Source organism: Montipora capricornis, chromosome 10 (assembly GCF_036669925.1).
Source record: "Montipora capricornis isolate CH-2021 chromosome 10, ASM3666992v2, whole genome shotgun sequence".
NCBI classification, from domain to species: Eukaryota; Metazoa; Cnidaria; class Anthozoa; order Scleractinia; family Acroporidae; genus Montipora; species Montipora capricornis.
The window spans coordinates 57,561,178-57,568,677 of record NC_090892.1 but is presented as its reverse complement, the minus strand read 5'-3'; the positions used below and the strand labels follow the sequence as shown (position 1 = coordinate 57,568,677).

Sequence of the window (7,500 nt, the reverse complement as noted above, 5' to 3'; positions counted from 1 at the left end):
TTAGGGAAGAACAATTATTCATGCAAGTCAGTTTTTTCATTACCAGAAATCGGCGACATTTTGCGCCCGCGAAGTATTTGGCACGCGGTTTCAAATTATCAAGATGGCGGCATAAAGAAAGCAGTACATAGAAAAAACAAGGACTGAAATAACACACTATCAAAGGATCTGAATCAATTTAATTTCTTTTTTGAGGTTGTCAATACAAGGGAGAATGAAAAAGGGGAAACTAGAGTCTGGGCTCCTGTTCGAATGACGATTTTAGAGAGAAGAAACAACTTCGTTTCATGCGTGTGACTTGGCAGAGTAAAAAAAAATTTCAAAAATCAGGGCCCACAGTACACTTAGCCAGCGATATTCTGTATAATAATAATCATATATGAAGTACCCACCTGTAAAGATGGCGATCAAAACAAACTGGAGACAGAAACCCTACTTTTCACTAGGAATAATAAGCGCAGTGGTGCGTTTTGGACCGCTTTTATCGCAGAGATGGATGTATTTTTACCTCTTTTATCGCAATTTAGGCGGCAATTTGGGGAATGGATAAAGGCTGATTTTTATCACGTTTTAAAGTTTGAACATCGATCGACGATTAGAGAGGTCGGCACCAAGGATTCACATCAACGAAATGTTCTAAAATGTGGAGGGAAGGTAGGCACCTCTGAGCTTTTTTGAAAGAATTAGAGAGCTCAAGGAACTGTAACAGCCGTTCGTAAAATGTGTTGTTGGCGGCACGTTGGCGAACATTCGAGAGACCAAAACTACCGTAAATAATGATATGGTACGTACACTTTACATTTAAAGGTCGGCAAATGTCACTTTAAATCTGAAATTTCCACTTCTTCAATTTTCTCCATGCATTTCTCCATAACGATCGGCGGCCATGCTGGGAGAGCGCAAGGTCTGGGTGGAGTCTGGGCGTCCGCCATTTTGTCTTAAATTTCTGGTAATGTTCAGTTTTTCGAGAAAAGCTGCAGGGCATGGACCTAGTCCTTCGCAAACCACTGCAGAAAATATGTTGCATTGGGTTGAATGTTCGATTTTGGAAGCGTTGTTTCCAAATTTTTTTCCGGAAAAACCCGACCTCGTGTTCGAAAGGAGAAAAAGAAGAAAGTGGAAAATTAAAGTTTGAAAATCAAAACAAGATGCGTGCTGCATTTTATCGAGGGAGGGAGACCGGAGGTCCTGGAGATAAACCCTCGGGGCAGATGCCGGTTTCCTGAAAAGCTCCAAAAAGCATTTTGTGAAATTAATATCTGCTCATTCTAAAGAAAAAAATCTTTGAACGTGTTTTCAAGACCAGAGAAAACAAAAACTTTTTCCTTTTAAAGATTCAGCGGAGCGATTTATAATGATGTCACCCGAAATAAGCGCGACCAAGCAATGCTCCAGGTCACAGCGTATGGTTTGCAAAAAAGACATCGAGGCCGTTGATACGGGGGAAAATAAGCCGCGGCTTACTCTGGCTGCGGCTTACATAAGACACAAACACCCCGTATAAATGGTACAAAATCAAAGTTCACGGCTTTCTCAAGCCGCGGCTTATCCTGGCCTGGGAGTTTATACTCGTGTAAAGAGTTCCTTTCGCGTATTATGTACGCCGCGGCCAGAGTAAGCCGCGGCTTATTTTCTCTCGTATAAACGGCCCTATTATGTTAGAAATATTTTATTCGCGTTTACAGCAAACGCCAAACGCGGAATGAAATTTGCGATTTGCCAAAATCAGATTAATTTGTTTGACTTCAGCTCGTGTCTTGACTCTAAGCTTAAGATATCTAGCAACCTCACAAAGAAGCAAGACAGTTTGGAATTAGAGGATTTCTCTTCATCCTTTTATGACAAGCATGAGATTTCCTTTTTACGTTTCCCGTTTTACGTAAAATCACCCGTGCAATTCTTTGCAGGATAACAAGCCTACAGAACAGATATTAAAAGCACCGTGGAAAGGATGACTTTTAAAAGTGTTTGCTTTCACCACATTGATCAGTTTTTAGTTCATTGACAACGGAAATGCCTAGTCCTCGAGATTGTCTCTTCTTAACAATACTTTGTTTTTACTGATGTTTTCTTTTCTGCTTCATTTCTTTTTTCACAGTTTCTTTGCAAGAAGAGCGTTTTTGTACGTACGTCCGCACATTCGGGAAGACATGTTCATATTTTAATTTCTTTACAAAAACCAACATGAACAACAAAACGAGCACTTACGCTTTACTGCTATAAAAATATTCCATCCACCAGTAGTAAATGGGAGAAGGAACTTATGTAAGACACTTTCCTATGAGGCAAACGAAACTTTCGTATATCGATAACTGAAACAAGTAGTGTACACTTTAGCTATTTAACACTTTATAATTTTCAATAAAAATTTAGGCACTTACATTAATCTGAAGCTTGTTTAGTTTGCAAAATAGATTCGATTCCCGTGAAGAAGCTGCGTATGTCACCCTATGCTTATCATGTCGGGAGACCCAGGGGAATAAAGAAATTTGCGGTTGACAAACTACGGCCTGCCACCCCGGTAAGGCTCAGTTTGTTATCAACGGTCGAAGCCATGGCCTATTGCGTTGATGGTTGGTTGAGATGAAAGTTCAACCTTTGTCAATTGATTGTGATGTGGAATTGTGACCGTGGGAACATTTTATCCAGGAAAATTTGATTCAAAATGGTGGCTTCTAAGAATTTAGTCTCCGGCCTTGGGATTTTATTATAACCGTTGACAACCGAGGAATTGAAAATTGGCTCAAATCGCGTCGGATCTGGAAAATAACCACACAGGAAGGAAGCTACCCACAATGGCAGTAAGGTTAGGCTTTTTAGTTGAGGTATTTTTCATACAATTATCTTCTTAAGGTAATTCCCTTGAAATTGTTCTACTATCAAACTTTTTTGGAAACTTAGCATAATTAACATTCAGGATATGAACATTAAAAAAATTCAATAAAAAAATGGGGTCACCGTGCTCGTTTACGCGTCAGCAGGCTCTTAAAATGGGGTGTTTTTACTGATCGCGGGTTAAAAATTCGAATCACCTTCATACAGAATTAAGTCTTGGTTACTTGAAAGATACAAACTTTTATTTTGAAAATAAAGCTCCTTTTATTCACATGAGCAGTATTGCTTCATTTACGCCGTTTTTGATTGCCTGGTTGTAGGAATAGTGCACTTTTTGGGACAGTTCCGTGGTTGGCTTGAAGTCCTCGCCTTGGCCAAAATATACCCAGTGCGAAACTGTTTTCCAAAAAAATTCATGTTCTAATATCAAACTTTTTTTCTTCTTCAAATATGTTCTTTATTGAATTGTTCTTAGCAAATACCTGAAAAAAAAAAATCGGGGGTCACCGTGCTCGTTTGAGAGAAAAAGAGCATTTATTTCGCTATCGGGCTTAGTTTGAGGGAAATCTCTTGCGTTTTGTACGCGCTAATGTGCGCGCGCTAATGACGCGAAAATCGTGCGCAGTAGGGATGCGCAATGCACTACTAAGGAATTACCTTAAGTCTTTTATTGGGATTCCCATACAAATCCTTATAAAGTTTGTAGGCCATGCTCACAGTGAGCTTGGTGTGCCTGTGGTCATAATAAACACTGCGGGATGTTTAAAGAACACGCAATTTTCGCAAAATTGAATTCATGGCACGGAGTTTCTGGTGTCGTGGTCTGCCCTCGTAAAATGCACACCCATCAAGTACTTTTCTAGGCTGCATGGTTACCCGTGACAACAACTGGCTACGACCCGAACAACGGTTTAAAGAAAACCCACACATACTAAGACTCCTTGACGAATCCTCTTGCAACCCTACGTCACACTTGCAACCCTACGTCACACAAGGTAACGACAGTACGGACCTTACGAAGAGGAGCGCTACTGGTTTGTGACCCACTTTGCAGCTTAACAGACAAACGTAATTTCTTAGACAACGTTTTCAATAAGAGCAGCTACAACTGCAAGTTCCTTACACGCCACACGTACCGTACAGACCCAAGCGCCACAAACACTAACCTGATACCTGCCATTAGCTAGAGTGACTTGTCTATGACAAGGGTTGTGAGGTACTGTTCTTGTACAGAGGAAAGAGTCCGTCACTCTTGTCCGAGGATACTTGAATGTCTAACCATTGGCGAACTCCAGCACGATTCTCCTCATTCCGTTACCCTGAGAGCCTCGGATCTTATGTCTACGCACGACCCGAGGCTCTGGGAAACTCTACGTAGGAGAAAATGGGCCGTGTGGTTCGCATAGCCAAAATTTAGCTATTTGAACCTTATGGCGCCTCATTGCTCACTCCTCGTACTAACATGAATGAACGAATCAGGGAAGCTTTACATTGTTCTTCACGAAAACAAATGTGAAGACAATTTGTTTCAGGGTTTCCCCAGAGGTTGTATCTTCCTCAGTCATGCGCAAGAGAGGAGACGTCTGGGGTAGAGATTGGGTTCTTCTGTTCTAGATATGCTCATCAGGGGTTGAGAGTGCTACTTTAATTTCTTCGTGCGTCTCTTCAGAACAAAAACGTTACTCACAGTTGAACATACACCCTAACCTAAAGATCTCAAATGGCGCACTGCGCGTTATGTCTACAAAAACCGGAACACTGTTAGTCTTCGTATGATATGAACAGATACGATCTATTACGCGCAGGACGTTGTAATTTTCGGAGATCATAAACAGAAGTAGGATCGCGTCTGCTACGTGAAAACGGGGGACGGGAAACGGCAGATTGCTACCTTTCGGAAAGCATGGAAATTCTTTTATTCTAGCTTATCTCTCTCTTCAGTATGAAATGTTTCTCGATATCTAAAACTAAGTTAATTCACAGGCAATTGCACGGAACCAGCTAAAATCAAACAAGGAGGTTCTTTCATTTCTAGCAAAAGCAAACTTTTCAACACAGCGTTTACAGTTTGCGGTCTTAGAAGCGATGGCAGATTGCTTTATTAAAAAACTGGACGAATTGGCATCCAGTAAAATAATTTAAAAAAAACAAAGAAACAGTGACTTTGTACTTCTTCAAACGAAAAAAAGCGACAGCACATCCCGAAACTGGCCGGATGATAGTTTCTTTTACACACGTTTAATCACGGACATTCGTGAACTCTCCAGTCGATTTATAACGCCCGAATACTCGATACCGACTGTGTACGATTGGCGATAGCATTTTGCCGAATTATAACCAGCTAAAGGGTGTCTTATTTGGCAGTTTGAATACTAAAATGTTACCTTTCTGACACAAAAAGTCATTGGCTTTGTACAAAGAATGAGCTTCAGCACCATTTTTGCAAGGTTTGAATTCACACTGGCTCTACAAAAATAAATACGGATAAAATTGTCAAAATTCACTATGAACTATAATGCAATTAAAAATCAGTTGCTCGAAAAAGGCAGAAACATATGGGTTATAATAATGAAAAAATCGAGACGCGGTGCACAAAATTAGGCAATACAGTATGACAAAAAAAAAGGGAAGATTGGAACATAATATTACAGAATATACGATAACTTTACCCATGAAGGCCAAGACAGAATTAGATATGCTGTGACAGGCCGTGATATTGTACAGCATATAAAGCACTTATCTTAAAATTACTGGACTGGCGTGTTCTCAAGTGTAAGGAAATTAAATTCGCCTGTATTTGATTTAAACCATCTCCATGATCTGTCATGATACCGAGGATGATAAAGAAAGATGGGTAATGCATGTAGATGGGGGAAAGATGGCACCAAGCCGATTTTCGAGAAGCCATTTTAACTCCAAATCCCAGCTGTCATACTAACAAAATAATTTGGCCATTTTTTCTTGATTCAAATCCCAGTTCAAGTAAATTCGGCTAAAAACAGGCTTTTCCCATTTCACTTTTAACCCGTAGTTCTCCGTCACCTTAATTAAGATATTCTTTAGAATCTAAGTTTATAACTTACCATGATACTGAAGTGATTATAGAAGGAACTTGGCTCGAATTTGTCCGGGGAGGTGTACTTGTTCATGGACAGCAATTTGCAGTTATCGATTTCTGGTTTAATGGCAATATTAAACGAGTGGCAGGTGCTGCTTCGATGAAGACATTCTAAGGCGCACGCCAAGGAATCAGTTGTTGTTACCAATTTACTCGGTGTCACATTCAGAACATAGTGCGCATGTTCTAAAAAGGTTTTTCCACGTTCTCTTTTGTAAAGCGATGGGTCGCTCTGTGAGTTAATAATTCTGGAAACAATTAAAATTGTAGTAAAAGCAACGTAAGAGGCAAGCATCCCTTGCATGACGAGTGCTTTACTCCGAAATGGTGAGAGAGACAATATAGGTTGAGGCCTCTTTGCGAAAACAATATTTAGGTAATTTGTTCAAATATTTCAGTCAGTCGCCTTGACAGCCATCGGAGTGATAATTATCACACGGATTCAGGATCTTTAGTCGGCTGATAAGGATTGTTCATCTATTTGAGCGCAAGGTATTGTAAGACTGACTTAATTAGTTTTTTCATATGAGAAAAAGACAAAAGAAAGGGACGAGCAAAAAGTTGGAAAGGGAATTGAGGATTAACTATAAACGTAAACTTACAAAAAATAGCTTACACACCTGTATGGTGACGATCCTTTGTATGTTAATACGCTGTTGGAACGAAAACTACGAATAAAGTGTCATCAAATCGAACTGATTTATTTACTGACAAGTTTCAAGGTTCCCGTGATCTAATGATTTGTTTCTGATATGCAATACCAAGAGAAAATAACGGGAGAAGAAAGGCTATGCCCTTTTCCATAGGTAATATGTCTCAAGGATTGCTTTCAGGTCCCTACTAAATCTTCTGCAGTTGGTACAAGTGTCCACCAAGCCGACTTCTCAGTTGTTGAGAATCAAACAACCGTGAGTTATTTGCACTGGTATGGCCACCAACAGCTAAAAACATTTTTGGGCTTTTATCCTAGTTTTGACTGTAAATCCTGAAACTTGACCACGTTTGTTAAGCCACGGCAGATCTTATGCTTGCTTCTTGACGAGATCTTGCAGACAAGTCCTCTAGACTTAAAGCCGTGATGTCTTCCAGTTCGACATTTCCTTTCTCAGCACAATCAACTATGTTCACTCTCATCTCGTACGATCCTGAAGGTGATATCAGGAGCTTCACCGCGTTGTAAGTGACAGCGTGTTCCGAATAAACCTTTTCTGATGATGCTGACAACGACAGAGATCCAGTAGTTTCACAAGATGAAATCAGTTCTATCTCCGAGAAAACCCCGAACTGGAGATCGTCGATGCGTTTCCTCAGATTCTCCAAACAGTGAGATATCTTTGTCTTCTCTCGTAAGCAGCGTTAATTTCCTTGGAATTCCGCTTTTGAAACAGGTGTGGGCGAAGTTTTTTCCTGACAACAGACAGGCGTGGAGATCGATCTGCCAACTGGAAAAAAATGTTTTCCAATTTAGATTTTTATTCAGGCTCGTTTTTCGATTCCCCTGTGAAAAATTAGATTTCTCACCTTCGCAGAGAACTTCCCCGCTTGTA

The 7,500-nt window shown here is 40.2% G+C and overlaps 1 protein-coding gene across 5 annotated transcripts in view; it reads right to left on the bottom strand.

Annotated features, from left to right (window-relative positions):
• The window catches only part of LOC138021810 (uncharacterized), a 56,723-nt gene that overhangs the window by 32,952 nt on the left and 16,271 nt on the right, over positions 1–7,500 (bottom strand). For 3 of the 5 annotated variants that reach the window (XM_068868824.1, XM_068868825.1, XM_068868827.1), the window contains exons 1-2: positions 5,919–6,325; positions 5,220–5,301 (exon numbers count right to left, since the gene is read on the bottom strand). The exons of 1 other annotated variant lie outside the window; for it this stretch is intronic. The gene's annotated coding sequence lies outside the window, so the exon portion shown is untranslated. Of the gene's footprint in view, positions 1–5,219; positions 5,302–5,504; positions 5,535–5,918; positions 6,326–7,500 lie in introns of those variants that run through there. One more of the 5 variants, XM_068868826.1, reaches the window with a different exon arrangement.